Source organism: Medicago sativa, chromosome 5 (assembly GCF_051527215.1).
Source record: "Medicago sativa cultivar Bolivia chromosome 5, Bolivia_mono, whole genome shotgun sequence".
NCBI lineage: Eukaryota > Viridiplantae > Streptophyta > Magnoliopsida > Fabales > Fabaceae > Medicago > Medicago sativa.
This window is the reverse complement of record NC_140753.1, coordinates 46,229,006-46,245,553: the sequence shown is the minus strand read 5'-3', so window position 1 is coordinate 46,245,553 and position 16,548 is coordinate 46,229,006. Positions and strand designations below refer to the sequence as shown.

At 37.2% G+C, this 16,548-nt stretch overlaps 1 pseudogene; it reads left to right on the top strand.

Annotated features, from left to right (window-relative positions):
• Positions 1-799: 799 nt before the first annotated feature.
• LOC146922440 (FBD-associated F-box protein At4g10400-like) lies at positions 800-2,027 on the top strand (annotated as a pseudogene).
• Positions 2,028-16,548: the final 14,521 nt, after the last annotated feature.

The window sequence follows — 16,548 nt, the reverse complement described above, 5'->3', positions numbered from 1 at the left end:
ATCAATTAATATATGATGCCAATCAAATTTCTATCAATAATTTATATCCACATCATTGTGCTCGTTTTCTTATCCCATAAAATGGCTTTTCCTTTTCCTTTCATAATTTGATAAATTTATACCAATGTGCACATATAAGATATACCATATAAGCTTGTGTTGTATTAGATTCTTACTTTGGTAAACAACATGCTAGTTTATTCAATAAACTTTTACATAAGTACTTATATGAAGTGTTTATCTTAGAAATGTTTAATTAATATTTTTAAAGTAGGGGACAACATTTGAAGTATATTGAGCTTTTCATTAGGATGCAGCATGTCTCATGGCCTTATTTTAATTTATATGATGGAAGAAAACTTCATGCATCAATCGTTTCTTCATCCTCAAGAAAGCCGAAACCCGATAGATATTTGTGTGTTTCATATTTCCAAAGAACGATTAAGTGTTTGGTACGAAGTCTCCACCGCCGCTTATCGGTGACTAATCTTTGTCGAGGAACTGTGAGATACAAAAGTGAGTTTTCATCTCCCAACTGAATATTTTTCATGCACAAGAGGCGCTAATTGATCCTCGATCACTTACATAAGCGGACAAGTCCCTTACCACATGGACCAATCCTTATTTTTATGTTTGATTTTCAACTTATATATCTTTGCTACTTATATGGACTAAATCTAATCTAATGAGATATTGATTTATTTATTGTGAAATTAAAGTATTTAAACACCACTTATTTCACGCAAATAGGAATCACGATTTCGCAAAACCCTCTTGTCTTTCTTCTTCCTCTCTGTCAATGGAGAATTCAGCAGCACCCGATGATATGATGAGCAACTTACCTGATGAGTTACTTTGTCACATTCTCTCTTTTCTTCCAACAAAGCTTGCTTTCACCACAACCCTTCTCTCCAAAAGGTGGGCCCCACTCTGTAACTCACTCACGGCTCTTCATTTCGACGATGATACCGTGAAAGACGGCGACGGCTTCAATCGCTTCGGTGGTTTTGTAGATAAACACACGCTCTCTCCTCATGCCACCAACCAGCCCATCAAAACCTTTCACCTCAAACTCTCTCGATTTTATGAAGTTGATCATCAAAGCTTCTATGCATGGGTAGACGCCGCAAAACAACGCCACGTCGAGGAGTTTCATCTCCTCCTCGATAACGTAACATTGAAGAATCTCACGATTTTCACCTCCGAACCCTAGTTGTTGTCAAACTTGAGAGCTTAAAAGTTGAAGGTGAAAATTTGTGTGTTAATCTACCGAATCTCAAAACCCTACATCTAAGAGATATTTGTTTTGAAACTCGGAATAATTTCATGAAACTTCTTAAAGCTTGTCCTATTCTACAAGATTTGCATACTTCTTTTGTGACATATACGAGACATGACGAAAATAACAACGTAGAAGAGTTCAAATCCTTGTTCTTGTCCAAATTGGTTAGAGCCTGTATTTGTTCAACCGATATTCAGTTTAATTTAATTTCCAATGTTAACTCTCTACTCATAGTGAATATTCCTTTCAAAGGCATTCCTGTGTTTTAAAACTTAATTCATATTCGGCTATGGTTTATTGACTTCTTTCATGGCCGGGATGGTGTAGTAGATTTTCTCAAGAATTGTCCCAAGCTTCAAATTCTTTTTATTAGAAAGGTTTGTTGAGAGTAGTATGTTTGTTTGCTTGTTCTTATTTACATATATTTTTGATAAATTTTACTTTTGATCTCTTTGACAGTGGTGCTCCTGCTTATCGAATGAATGAAAATGCCCGATTTCAGCTCCTGAATGTGTTTCGTCTCGCCTCAGATTGTGTACTATTTTAAATTCTGATGGCTCAGCAAATGATCTTGCTTTCGCAACATATATTTTGCAGAATGCAAGGCTTTTACAGGTCATGACAATCAATGGTACTGCTCAATCTTCAAATGAAATGCAAAAGCGTCGAGATTATACAAGAATTTTCCTCCTGTCCAAGGATGTCTCCTGAATGCAAACTTTCATTTGCATTTAAGTAGTTTCTAGATTTTAGTGTTTTCATTATTTTATGTTTTAATATGCAAAAATATCGGTATCTTTCCATTGGAGAACATATAGGAGGCATGATCTTCTCGTGCAAATTAATTGGGATGATGGTCTTTTAGTATGGACAAATTAATTTTATTTTGCTCTATTGCATTGAAAGTGAGAATTGTTCCTAATTGTTATTAGAGTTGTTTGATTTTGCTTGTTATTGGAATATGTTGGCATCAAACAACTTGTGAATGTGATATTCCAATAGTTATCTTTTACAGGGTGCTGACATTATTAATATTATCTTTTCTTTGTTAACAATAGTATAATCCAAATGAAATGCAATGGAAACATATAGCTACTGCTTTATCTTTCTTACATCAAAGAACCACTCCCAAAAGCTTAAGTTGGTTATCTAGAAATGCACGAACTGTTCTATATTTAACACATAATTTTGGCAAATTTTATGTAGAACTTTGAATTTTATGTATTTCTCACTATTCGCTTGTTTGGATTCTCTATTTCAAATTGGTGTTCCTCTTGCGGTTATCAGATTTTGCCATTAAGCGTCCATTTTGGATTGCCTCCTTTCATTCTGTTATAATTGTTTCTTTAAGATTTTTATGTGATTCCTATTTTTATGTGATTCCTACTTTCTTCAAGAATTGGATGTGGTGCATGATGTTCTATAGCCTGATTCTGATGCGGTTATTATGATGGTGTAATCTTTATATCATACATGGCAACGACATCAACCACCACCCATAATGGTTGTGATATTGATTATTTTATTTATTTTATGATTTTCTTTGTTTTGTTATTGTCTTCATCTGTTGCATGCCTTGTAACTGCAGATGTAAGTGGTTAATAAATTTAGCAATTTTTAAAAAAAAAAATTAATGAAAAGGTTCAATAACTCACACTATTTCTTCTTCTATGTGTGTTTTTGTGGCTCAAAAGCTCTACATTATTTTAACATTCAAGTTATGCTTGATGGATTACTACTAAAATTTCATTTTGTTTTGGTACATAAGTTCTCTTAAAATTACTACTAAAGCTATTTTTATGCTTTATTTGAAATCAGAGGGATTACTCACTTTTTTTTGTCATTTCCAACATTAGGTATTCATATCTAAGTGCTTAGTATCTATTTAGATACAAAATCGTGGGAAGGGCCATTTCATATATACATAAAGCAAAATCTGCCTATTGATACTGTTTTTTTCTTTTGCTATTTTTTCATTCATTTTGTGAAGTTTGAGATATTGGTTCTATAGTCCATCTTACTTAAAATGAAATTGAATTTCTTTGTAATGTAGATCAGAACTCTATGCTTCTGGAAATGAACCTCTTTAATTTTGAGTTTGTGTTTCTGTGCAGATATGATATCACCTTCAAACATGCCATTCATGATGAGGTAAGCACAATGCTTTATTTACTTATTCTATTCAATATTGATGTGGTTAGTTCCTTCTTTTGTTTGGCCACGTTTGGCAAGATTTTTCATAGGCAACTGAGATTTTGACCGAGTATCGTTTCACTTCAATTGCAAGAATTTCAAACTGTATTAACTATGCAAGGTCATTTCTGGATAGACAATACATATATTCTTTGTCGGTTCATTTGGTACATTCTGCACATTATTCTGAGGTAATGCACTACATTTACTGAAATGAAATGAATTTTGGAATTTTCATTGTGAAGCCACCAACATCATATACTAAATCCTTATTTGAACCTAACCTCCAAGTAACGCCTTGCATCAACAATCACTAGGAATACAAGCTTCAAACAAAAGATTTTTTTTTAAAATACATAATGAATCCTGAGTTCTATATAAGTATGCTAATCAAGTAATGGATTTTAGTTCCATGATCTTGATAAGCTGGTCTATAACTTATGAGAAAAGGATCAAATGAGATTAGAACCTTTTGTATATCATCGGCATTATTGTTAAAAATAAGTGTGATTTACATTTCCAAAATCCATGGATATGGACTATTGAAATTATTTGATTTTATATCACTTGAAGGATGTGAGTTCCACCTTTATAACATTTCAGTATTTGAGAACATCTGATTTATTTGAACTAATATACATATGATGTATATGGATCACTAAACAAATTTGCCCGAGATATTTGTTTATCTTACTTCATCTAACATTGCTAATTAATTTAGTAGATGAGCAAAGTGTATTTGACACGATTCAGAAAATCTTTGAAGTTGTTCAAAGAGTTTAACAATGAAGTAACTTTAGTGACCCAACACCAACAACATATGCTAAATCCTCAAGTATTACTAAGCTCCAAGTAACTTTAGTTTGTTTTTGACTCATTTCATCAACCTTGTAAAACGAATACAGGCTTCAAACAAAATAATTTTTTTAAATATACAATGAAGCCTGAGCTTTGAAAATCCCACTACTAAGTGAGACAGCCCATCATTTATCAATACAGAAAATCCCACTACTAATCAAATAAGCCTTGTAATTTGGTGGAAGCTGGACTCAGAATATGTCAAGTAACTATATAAGAGTGTTGATTCAGTGAACGATATGAGCTCAAGTTGTGATCCGGTTGCTCTTTTCTCGTCTCTTATTTAGTATCATGTAAGACGGTATAATACATGTTTGTCGGTAAGTCTATTAGATTCAAGAAATATATGATGCCAATAAAATTTATATCCACATCATTGTGCTCGTTTTCTTATCCCATACAATGGTTTTTCCTTTCCTTTCTTAATTTGATAAATCTATACAAATGTGCACATATAAGATATACCATACATAAGCTTGTGCTGTAATAGATTACTTACTTTGGTAAACAACAAGCTAGTTTTTCCAATACACTTTCACATAAGTACTTATATGAAGTGTTTATCTTAGAAGTGGTTAATTAATGTTTTTAAAGTAGAGGACAACATTTGAAATATATTGAGCTTTTCATTAGGATGCACAAAGTCTCGTGCCTTATTTTATTTTATATGATGGAAGAAAACTTCATCCATCAATTGTTTCTTCATCCTCAAGAAAGCCGGAAACCTTTTAGATATTTGTATGTTTCTTATTTTTCAAGGAACGATCAAGTGTTGGTTACACTTCAAACTTGTATGCTGCAATCTTTTTTCTTTTGTGTTTGGGTTACTATGATATTTGTACAAGGTTTCTACCGCAAGTTAGCGATGACTAATCTTTGTTGAGGAACTTATTCGATATACAAGGCAAGTTCTCATCTCCCAACCGGATTTTTTTCTTGCCCAAGAGTCAATAATCGAACCTCGATCACTTACTTATAGGGGTCAAGTCCCGTACCACTTGGACCAATCCACTTGTTGGTAACATGTATGCCGTAATCTATCAAGAAACCATGTATGTGATTTGCCATCCTAATTTTAGTAATGGTTTTATTTTTATGTATTTCACTAAATCGATAGTTGGTCTTACTTTTAAAAATATTTACGTGTAGAAGTGAAGTTCTATAGTATCTTTGTTATACCAAAAAGACTGTTATGATTCATCAAGGAAACGGAAAATGATTATCTTGTGTAAACATATTGCTAGTAACTATTATACTTGATTATTGCATTTCAAAATTTAATTTTTCCTCTCCATTGCTACAGGGATGCAACGATGAGGGAAGTGAGTGAAAAAACAAATGGTAGAGTCGCTTGGTTTAGTATCATATGTCCCTTGGTCTCTGCATTTTAGTTTACGGAATGCAAGCTTGTGGTATCTAAAGCGCTTCTTTCGAAAGAAGAAGGTGATATAGATATTGCTATTTGTATGAACTTTCTCAATAGAATTATTTTTTCTCAAGTTTTTGAGAATCTAGTAGAGGCAAAAGGAAAATTGGCAAGCAATTCAACAATCAAGAAACCAAGAGGTACTCGCATCAACATAATGCTTACCGGCTTGAAGGGTGTGATATGTGTACTTTCTTTGAATATTCCCTCTTCTCTTTTGTTTTCGGTGTTTGTTAAATCTTAGCTATGACTGGTATTGTCTCGGTGCATTTTACATGACCAACTTCAATACATCAACAAGATTCTTTCTTTAAGCCTACTTCGCCTGTAACACCCATACTAGACGTATCTAGAAAGTCTAGCACGCGCGTTGAATTTAGTATTGGATACATTAAAATATACAACATAAAAAACTTCGAATGAATTTATATACAACAAAACACGTTCGTACAATAACAATACATCACATATTTAGTATTGGGTACGAACGAGCTCTTCTTGAAAATCCATTCGGCTACTAGCTTGCCATCCATCTGATAATGCTGAAACAAATAAGGATTGGGATGAGACATAATGTCTCAGTGAGTTCCCCTAAATCCTAGGCTATAGGCAACCTCAAGGGAAAACCTACGGTCACCACGTGTCTACATTACAACCTAACGGTTGATTATACGTGTGTGGGGGCTTGCATACTTAGACGGTAGTGCATACTAGAGCCGTCATAGTTTTATCTTATCTTGTTATAGGCTTCACTTCCTATACGTGTCATGGCGGTCGAGGGGGAGCCTAAAACCGCATTGCCAAGAATACACTCTATGTATCAAGGCCTAAACATAACATAATCATGCCACGATTCTAAACCGGACGATTAGGGGAATCCTAAGATCGTCATCGGTATCATGTTCTTTACTTGTTCTATTCCATGCCTTGTACTTATCATGTAGCATCTAATGCTCTCATTCTTAAACATAAACTTGTATGGATTCACTCTTGCATAATCATGAACATAACGTAATCATAATCATATCATACATAAATGTATCTAAGTTCATTCATTATTATGTTAGCGTTGAACAAACAATTATCTTGGTTCATTTTACGGATAGTCCCGGGTGGAGTAACCCCGAGTACAATCCCATACATGACCGATGTACGTACATCGGACTCCCTCGGTGTCGTGCGGGTCCCTTGCGGCTTAAACCGTTCCCCTTAGGTCGAGAACCTCCCGTATCCCCACGGCGTGGATAACAAGAGACACGAGCACCTACGTCTTGTTACTCGGTGACATGCGGGTCCCTTACGGCTTAAATCGTTCTCATAATGAGAACCCCTTGTATCCCCCTGATGTGGATATCAAGAGACATGTCACCTACACTTATTAGTCATGGTCTTGTCGTGCGTAAGTTAAACATATACATACTTACTTGCTTATTACCTCGGACCCTTGAGTCGATCCGATTAGCGGTAAACTTATACTTGTTCATGTACATACTTAATCGTGGTGGAGTGATTAACTAATCAAACCACATCTTATCATGCTTGCTAAACACTCTTAACATATGCGAAGAGTTTATACTTCGCGTCTTAGCATTCTAGGAGTCTTGCTAACTTGCTAGTTCTCAACGACTATGTCGAGGCTCTAGCCTTCCCCTTGCTTAATGGATAGTTTGCTACCCGTTTCATGAAATGATTTCTCTCGTATGCCATGCCTTACTAACATGCTTAATACTTGCCTCATATCATAAAAATCATGCTTTCATTGATAATCATTTAGGACCTTGGTTTGAGGGGTTTACATTCGTTAAAAGACACCACGAGAGAAAGCTGCGTCGCGAATCCCCACGCACACTTTGAAGCGAGCAAAACAATGGGATTTCTCCCTGTCTTACTCGCCTAGGCGAGTAGATTTGCTAGGGAGGCGATCAGCAGCTCGCAGCTGCGAGTTGGGGGCGAGCAAAACCCCCCATTCGCAGTTCTAGCTCGCCATGGCGAGTAATTGCTCGCCGTGGCGAGTTAGGACGATCCGAGAACACTTAAAATTGGTATTTTTGACCCAAAAACCTCAAACCAAGTGTCTCTAAGCATATTGGATAAAAAGGGGCAACTAGACTAATACTTGAACCCTAGAATTTCATATTATTCATAATAGACATACATGGCATAATCATAATCCCAAAGGGTGGGAAGTCTATCTATGGAACTCACGTAATCATAATCTTGAAGCATCAACAAGCTCCAAGTTCCAACATGACAAAACCCTAGTTTGAGATCACTTGCTTCCTTGGCCCAAATCTTCCCTATCTTGATGTTTTTCTTACAAACCTTGGCATCATGATCTTTGCTAGCTCATCACTAATCCATTCCAAAGCTTCTTTCACCAAAACCCTAATTTCCAACCACTTCTTTCAAGAGGTGGAATAGAAGAAATCAAACATAATCCATACTTCCTTAAGCTTAAATAATCATAAGGGAACAAGTTTGGAAGCTTACGATGAGAAGGTGAAGTTTCATGAAAGATTGGTGAAGAGGAAAAGAGATGGGATTACCTTCATGAGAGGTGGAAAAGGAAAAATCAATCCATAACCAAGTTTCTACTTGTACAAGAGACCATGAAAGAGCCATTTATTTCACTTGCCATGGAGGATGTAGACCAAGATTTTCGGGTGTCAAGCCATTGATTGGACTTGAACCTTCAATCTACCGGACTTGCTCGATTTTATTCTTGGGAAGGGAAAAAGAGATTGAAAAACCCTTTTTGGATCCGGGGGTTGGTTACGATTCGGGAAGGTGTTAGGCACCCGCGTCGTTCACGGTACTCCGTGAGAACCTCTTTCTAACTTTATTTCTATTTTAGAAAATTATTGCTTATTTTTATTTGATCGATTTGAAAGGAATAAAGCCTCAAGGCTCTAGAAAGAAAATAGAAGTGAGGTTGTTTCACTTTATTTGAGAAATTTGGTCTAAGTTTAATTAAGATTCATTTAGGAATTTGATTAAGAAAATAAAGGAAAAATCTCTTGGATTTGGATCCAAGGTTTATTAAGAAAAATAATTTGACTTTTGCTTATTTGATTTTTTTGAGATAAAAAGCTTTTTCTAAACTAACGGTAAGCTAGCGTGATGACGTGAAAAATAAAGCGAGATAAAGCGATAAATAAAGTGTCGGTGCTTGTGTTACCTACATTATTACAAAAAAATCCTAGATACATTCTATGGCCTCTTTGCCAAGCTACAAACCAATAGTAAAAATATACATCCATTGCCTATTTATACACACTAAAATCATGGGATTAAAGTAAAATGCAAGCATAAAAAAAATGCATGAGGTCAAATTGGAAGTTAAGGCAAACATAACATGACAAAATAATAATACACTTAAATGCATCATGTAATATGTTATCAAATTGAAGGCATGGCGTTGAAAATTTTAAAGCAATGCATGGAATGAAGCGAAATTAACAAGAGAAATTATGGTATAAAAATACTTAAAGAGGCATGAGATAACATGAAGATTAAAGCAAACATGATATGATGAGATAATGAGAATTTTAAAAAAAAACATCGTGAACTAGAATAAAATGCAATGATGTTAAGATTTTTTAATGCAAAGCAAAATTCACAATTAAAAGCAATATGACAAAATATTTAAAATGCATGAGGTAAAATTTTAAAGCAAAGAACCAAAGTAAGATAAGGTATGGAAATTAAAGCTTTAAGATGCATGAAATAACGTTAATTGAAAAGGGAATTAAAAATGCATGAATTGTTTGTAAAATTTGTAAAAAGATTAAGCAAGTAATGCGGGGGGCATAAACAGCAAAGCTTGTAGCAACATAGAGAAAAGGCAGTTGGGCTTGAGCAAGCCTGCGGGTTTGGGTTCTTGGAGCGGGTATGGGTTCATGGAGCAGATCCGTGAGTTTGGCTCGAGTTGGACTGATGTGGACCGTACGATAAATCGAAGGTCCAGATCAAATCACAAAAACTCATCACAGCCACTAGAATTAGAATCAAAGGAGAAGTGGGACGAAGGAGCACGGTATGGGCGTAGGCGAGTGCACGCTAGATAAAAAGGAAAGGAAAGATGTATATGAACGTTGTTGTTGCCTGTATGCTTCATTTTAACAAAAGAATTCCCTCACTAAAAAGTTTTGGTCACTTCTCTCTCTACGTAACAACAACCGCCCCTATCTATTTCTTCTCCGGCTAGCTTAAGTTTTCCGGCACGGTGGTCGGTGGTGGCACCACCGTGCTTTGGAGCAACCAAACCACTCCGTTTTCAAAAGTAATTACATATTTAGATATCCTTTCCCGCATTGAACACCAATCCGGTTTCGAATTTTGAAAACAAGCATATAACATACTAGATCTGAACTAATAACACAAGAACGAAAACAAAAAAAAAACTTCTACCTCGTTTACTTCTTCACTGTTGACGTTTGTTTGATTCGATCTGCTTCTATCCACTTCCCGTTCCGATTCCGTTCTCGCTTGCTTCGGTTTGATGTCGTCGAGACTTATGGTAACTCACGGTTGTGCTCTTGCTGATGACGGTTTGATTTGCTTGTTGTCGGAACTCACGATTCCTCTTCTTCCCTTGCTTCACGAACAAGAAGGCGGTGCGGTTACCTTTCTCTTTCACGTACACTACTCGGTTTCTTTCTCCTTTCACTATGACAACTTGTGCTTTGCTTTGACCAGTTGAATCTTGGCTTAAATGTTGGTGGATTCGGTCTAGATCCGAAGTGAATTTATTGTTGTAGTGAACTTCGAAAAAGGATGGTGTGTGATTCGGAATTGAATCGAAACGAGTTATGTGGTGTTTATATGATGATGTAATTGCTTCTTTGGAAAACGAAATTGGTATTATTGTTGATAATGACAAGTTTGAATGTTATGATATTGTTTGTGTTTATAATGGATCTGGAAAAAATTGATTAGTGTTCTTGAGAAATTCTTACAAGAAAAGGGTGTTTGATTCGTTTTGATAGCTGCCGTTTTTTGTGATGTGTTTGTGTGAAAAAAGCTGGTGCGGCTAGAAAAAGTCGGTGTGGGTTTTGTGCTGAGCCAATGATTGAATACGACGGTGTTATTTATAGTGGACCAATTAGGGTTGAATGGAATGAATGGACAAAAGACAAGACTGCCCTTAATGAAACTTGGAGAGAAAGAAAATGCTTTGGATGCTCTTTGGACCAATAACAACTTGACACATGGACTTGGCTTAAAAGAAACAACACTTAAAAAGAATAAAGAAAATATGTATACATATAAAATAAATTTTGTCACGTGAGTGACATGGGAAAGGAAAAGAAATATCAATATTAAACAAATAAAATAAAACATATGAGTTAACAAAAGAAAATAATAAAATAAAGTAACGGTAATAATAAAAATAAAGATAAAAATTAACATTACGACGACAAAATTACACGGCCTTGAATCACGAAAAAAAAAACAAAGTGGTCAAAATTTGGGGTATGACGGATGCCCCTATTTAAGTTTCTTCGTCACGAAGATTTGAAAGAGGACTTTTAAATCGATGGGTCGAAGAGACTTAAATACTTAAGTACACCAAATTTTGACCAGTGAAAAGCTAAGAATGCGATGAATATAATGATATGAATGCATGTGATGCAAGTATGAATGCGAAGTTGACAAAAATAAAGCGGCGGGAATAAAGGCGATAGGTCAGGGGAGAAAAGGAAAAGCTGTCTATTACCAACTACCGTGGTAAAGACGAAAATGCGGCGGATAAAGCTTGAACGAGAAGATAAGGCTTGGATGGAAGATAAAGCTCGGACGGAAAATAAAGCTTGAGACGGCAAATAAAGCTTGAGACGGAAAATAAAGCTTAAGACGTAAAGTAAAGCTTGTGACGGAAAATAAAGCTTAAGACGAAAGTACGAGAAGATAAAGCTTGTCTATATTGATTAGTATTGATAAAGTGATTATTGGATGGGATCTACCACTTGAACACAAATTGATCGGTGACATTTATGAATTAAACACCTTGAGGATGACCTTTTTATGTATTGGATTAATGACGCCTCTTAAACACAAGTGGGGACGACATATTAAGGGAATGACGGAGTAAACACAAGCTGTCCGTGGTTTGGGACTGACCATTTGACGCAAAATAAATGTTTGCGAGAATCGACTCGGCTTTTGAGGAAATGTTTGCGAGAATCCACTCGGCTTTTGACGAAATGTTTGCGAGAATCCACTCGGCTTTTGATGAAGGGTTTGCGAGAATCCACTCGACTTTTGATGAACGGTTTGCGAGAATCCACTCGGCTTTTGATGAAAGGTTTGCGAGAATCCACTCGGCTTTTGATGAAAGGTTTGCGAGAATCCACTCGGCTTTAGTAAGAGTTCGCCGAATCCACCAGGCTTTTGATAAGAGGTTTGCGAGAATCCACTCGGCTTTTGATGAAAGGTTTGCGAGAATCCACTCGGCTTTTGATGAAAGGTTTGCGAGAATCCACTCGGCTTTTGATGAAAGGTTTGCGAGCATACACTCGGCTTTTGATGAAAGGTTTGCGAGAATACACTCGGCTTTTGATGAAAGGTTTGCGAGAATACACTCGGCTTTTGATGAAAGGTTTGCGAGAATACACTCGGCTTTTGATGAAAGGTTTGTGAGAATACACTCGGCTTTTGATGAAAGGTTTGCGAGAATCCACTCGGCTTCATAAGAGTTTTGCGAGAATCCACTCGGCTTTTGATAAGAGGTTGCGAGAATCCACTCGGCTTGGTAAGAGTTCGCCGGAATCCACCGGGCTTACGGTGAATGACTTCTCTGGACCGGACACCTTTGGGGTAGACGCTTTTATGAGATACGGTTGAAATAAGACACGAGGTGGTAAATGCAATGATATTTTGTATGCATGCAATATGTGCATGAATGTTTATATGCATGAATATATGTATGAATGAATGTATGAATGCATGACTGTATATGACGATTGAACTTGATGAAACAAAAGAGGATATGTAAGATGAGAGATGGACGCGACACCGCAAGTACAACCACTCGGCAATCTTCATTGGGGATAACATTAGGAGATGAGTTAAACAACATTGGGGTAAAGCCCTTCAAACAAACCACTCATGGGGATAAATCCCACGATCAAACCGAGTGAGCGGATAAAGAGCCCAATAATCAAAACATTTAAGGGAGAAACAACCCATTAATCAAACCCTTTGAAAGGAGAATGCCCCACAATCAAACCACTTGAAGGGAGAATGCCCTATAATCAAACCACATGAGGGAAGAAAGCCCAATAATCAATCCACTTGGGGAAACAACTCATCAATCAAGAATTTGGCATAAGTCGCCACTTGTAAGCGAGCACAAAGTGCATTCTTTCCATTCGACCCACTTGAACTCGTGATACCTCTGTCCTTATTTTCTTTTTCATTTTTTTGTATTTTTTTTTTTTGAAAGTCCCTAACTTTTGCCTGGATCGCCCTTTCGGGTTTTCAATCCACCGGGAGTATATATATATATTTTTTTTATGCCCCTAATTTTTGCTGGACCGCCCTTTTCGGGTTTTCGGTCCACGGGACGCTCATTTTTGGCTTAAGCCGCCCTTTCGGGTTTTCGACTTAGCGAGCTCTTCTTTTTTTGTATTCTTTTTTTCTCTTTTTTTTTTTTTTGACGAGGTCATCGCACATCACTTGTTCATAACTATCTTGCGAGTTTAGCTGTCCTTGGGACGAATGTTGATGTATGTTTCTACTACTCATAAGTTCAAAGAAGATGTACACCTGTTGTTTATACTTTTCAAAAGATATTAAAAAAGTTTTAAAAATTTTTGCTTTAAGTATTCACATCAAAAATAGAAGAAAATTATGCAAAACGGAATAAATAAGAGTTCCAAATAAATGTGCACGGGCTCAAATTAGATGTAAAGGAGTGGTGACCTCGCCAAAGGCGTGGTTCCAAAGATTTCTAAAAAATTTGGAAAATGGTAATTATATTGGAAAAGGTACTTTGAACACGATAACCGCTATGCTCTCTAACAACTTTGAATTCCCTTGTTTCGAGTCTTTGATTTGCGGATGCTTCATGTCGAAGGTCTTTTGACAAGTTGAAAATGCCCCGAGATGAATCATATCTGATTTGATGAAGATGCCTTGCCATAAGTCGGAAGTCTTTTGACGACCGGAATGCCCCAAGTGAGTCATGTCCGACCGGATGCGGTTACTTTGTTATAATCCTTAACTTTTGCATAGGTTGCCCTTGCGGGTTTCAACCTATCGGGATAAACACATTTTTCTTTTTTCTTTTTTTTTTTCTTTTTTTTGTCTCTAACTTTTGCATGGACCGCCCTTTCGGGTTTTCAATCCATCGAGACGCTCTTTTTTGCCTAAGCCGCTTTTTCAAGTTTGCGACTTATCGAGCTGATTTTTTATTTTCTTTCTTCATGTCTCTAATTTTTGCATGGACCGCCCTTTCGGGTTTTCAGCCCATCGAGACGCTCTTTTTGCCTAAGCCGCCTTTTCGGGTTTGCGACTTATCGAGCTTTTCATTTTAACAAAGTATTTCTTGAGTTTGCATCGGTATTCACGGGACATACAATTTTACCACCATTCTTTGTAATTCGTCATTCATTTGCCCCTAGAATCGGGTAACCTATTTTTGAGCACAAAGCCACTTTCTTGACATTCACGGGGACGAGCCTTCTTTGCCGAAAACTTGATATAAGCTGTCCATGACACACGGCAATAAGACTTTTAAATTCAATCAAGCTTAGCTTTCATTGAAACTTCCGTTGACGGGACTTTGACCTCCATGTGGGGCCTTGCCTTTATACCGTATGCGAGGGATGGTGGGGGGGTTGCCCCTGTTGAAGTGTGCACTTGAAGTACAATATCCCTGCAAAGCGAGATGGTAGCATCTCGTACATGAAAGTCCTCTTTACGGACAAACTTTATTGATATTTGCGGCTTCGATGGACAAGATGCCCCGTAGGCAATAATCTCATTGGGAAACTTCTTCATCATCCTCCTTTTCCGCCTCGAACATAGGGAACTCAAAGTCGAGAGAGAGTACGGGGTTTAAGTGTTCAACGGGTTTATTAATGCATGATTTGATTATTGATATAAACATTATGATTATGCGGATATGTGGAAATGATTAAAGAAAAAGATTTTTTTTGGTTTTTTGTATTACCATTTTTTCCGAAAAAACACAAAATAAAAACAAAGCGGGATCAAAGCGACCTTTTAATTAATGATGAAAATACCTAAAGCAAAAAGCCCTAAACAAGTTCACTTCCGTCTCGGGTGGGACGAAAGGATTTTTCTTTTGAAAGACATAAAGCAACAAACAAACATATTAATTAAACAGATGAGTAGTAGAAATAAACATCGGCAAAGACCCAATTGCGGCTAAACATTTCACGTATCAACCTTAGATACCAAGATCCGATAGCGGATTAACTTGCATATTCAAATTCAAAACTCTTCAAAAGGTATGAGATTTTTGGATCAACTTCTGAACTATCTTCTGCAATGCACAACGGTGCTCAATATCATGACCTGGTGCCCCTTGATGGAAAGCACAAAGAGGTCGGGCCTATCTTTGGTGACAACTTTGTTGGCATTGGCGGAGGTGCCTTGGGATAGACCAAATTCCTTTCAAGCAACTTTGGAAACAACTCTGCATACGTCATGGGAATAGGGTCAATCCGTTTCCTTGAAATCCGTTGTCGAGGCTGTTGTTGATATTGCTGAAACTGGGGTTGATAACCCGAACTTTGCGAGCATTTGTGACGGACATAACGGCGGCAACGGGGTGATAAGCCGGATCTTGTTGTTGAGGTTGACTTTCCGCCACACTCATTTCCTGGTCTTCCTCTTCCGAACCATTAGTGGGAACAACTTCTTTGATCAAATGTCCTTTTCGGACCCAATCTTCAATACGCATGCACTGCGGCCATCATATCCGTGAAATTGCCGGATGCACTTGCAAGCATATGCTCAAAATAGAACGGATCCGAGTTTCCGAGAAAAATCTCGGTCAACTCTTTCTCTTCTAGACGTGGATGAACTTGTTCGGCGAAATCTCTCCAACGTTGGGTATAAGCTTTGAAGGATTCATTATCATTACGAGTCATGGCTGCAATTCCTTTGCAATGCAGGGCCAAGTGCAAGTTGTAATTATATCGGCTGGACGAAAGACTCGCACAAGTCACTTTGAAAGTTTTGATATCCTTCTTGCTCGGACCCATATACCATATCGGTGCGGCACCAGTCAAACTATCTTGGAAACAAGTGGATCGGGAGCTCATCATTACCTATTTGAGCGGACATCTTTCTCACGTACATTACCAAATGAAGCTCGGGTCAAGTATTCCCTTTGTACTTCTCAAAATCGGGGACCTTGAATTTGGGTGGTATAACGACATTAGGAACCAAGCAAAGGTCATAAGCATTTTTCCCAAACGGTTCTTTCCCAAGAAGAGATTTCAATTCCAACTGTATTCGTCAAACTTTTCTTCTAGTTCAGCTATCCGGTCGTATGCAACCACATTTTCGAGCGATGGATTGGCCCCGGGACCCTCGCCGAGTAGTATGAATCAAAGGAGTGAGTAGGTCATAGCGGCTTGAGGGATCAAAGGGCCTATTTGAGGGATAGGCATTGTCTGTTGCACAAAAGGAGCTTGAACCTTAGAGACACCGGGACAACATACTTCACCGAGAACTTAAAGGTGTACTCCGAGAGATAGCCTTCCCGGCATAAGCGTGTTGAGGAGTACTAGCAAACACTTTGTTGAAATCG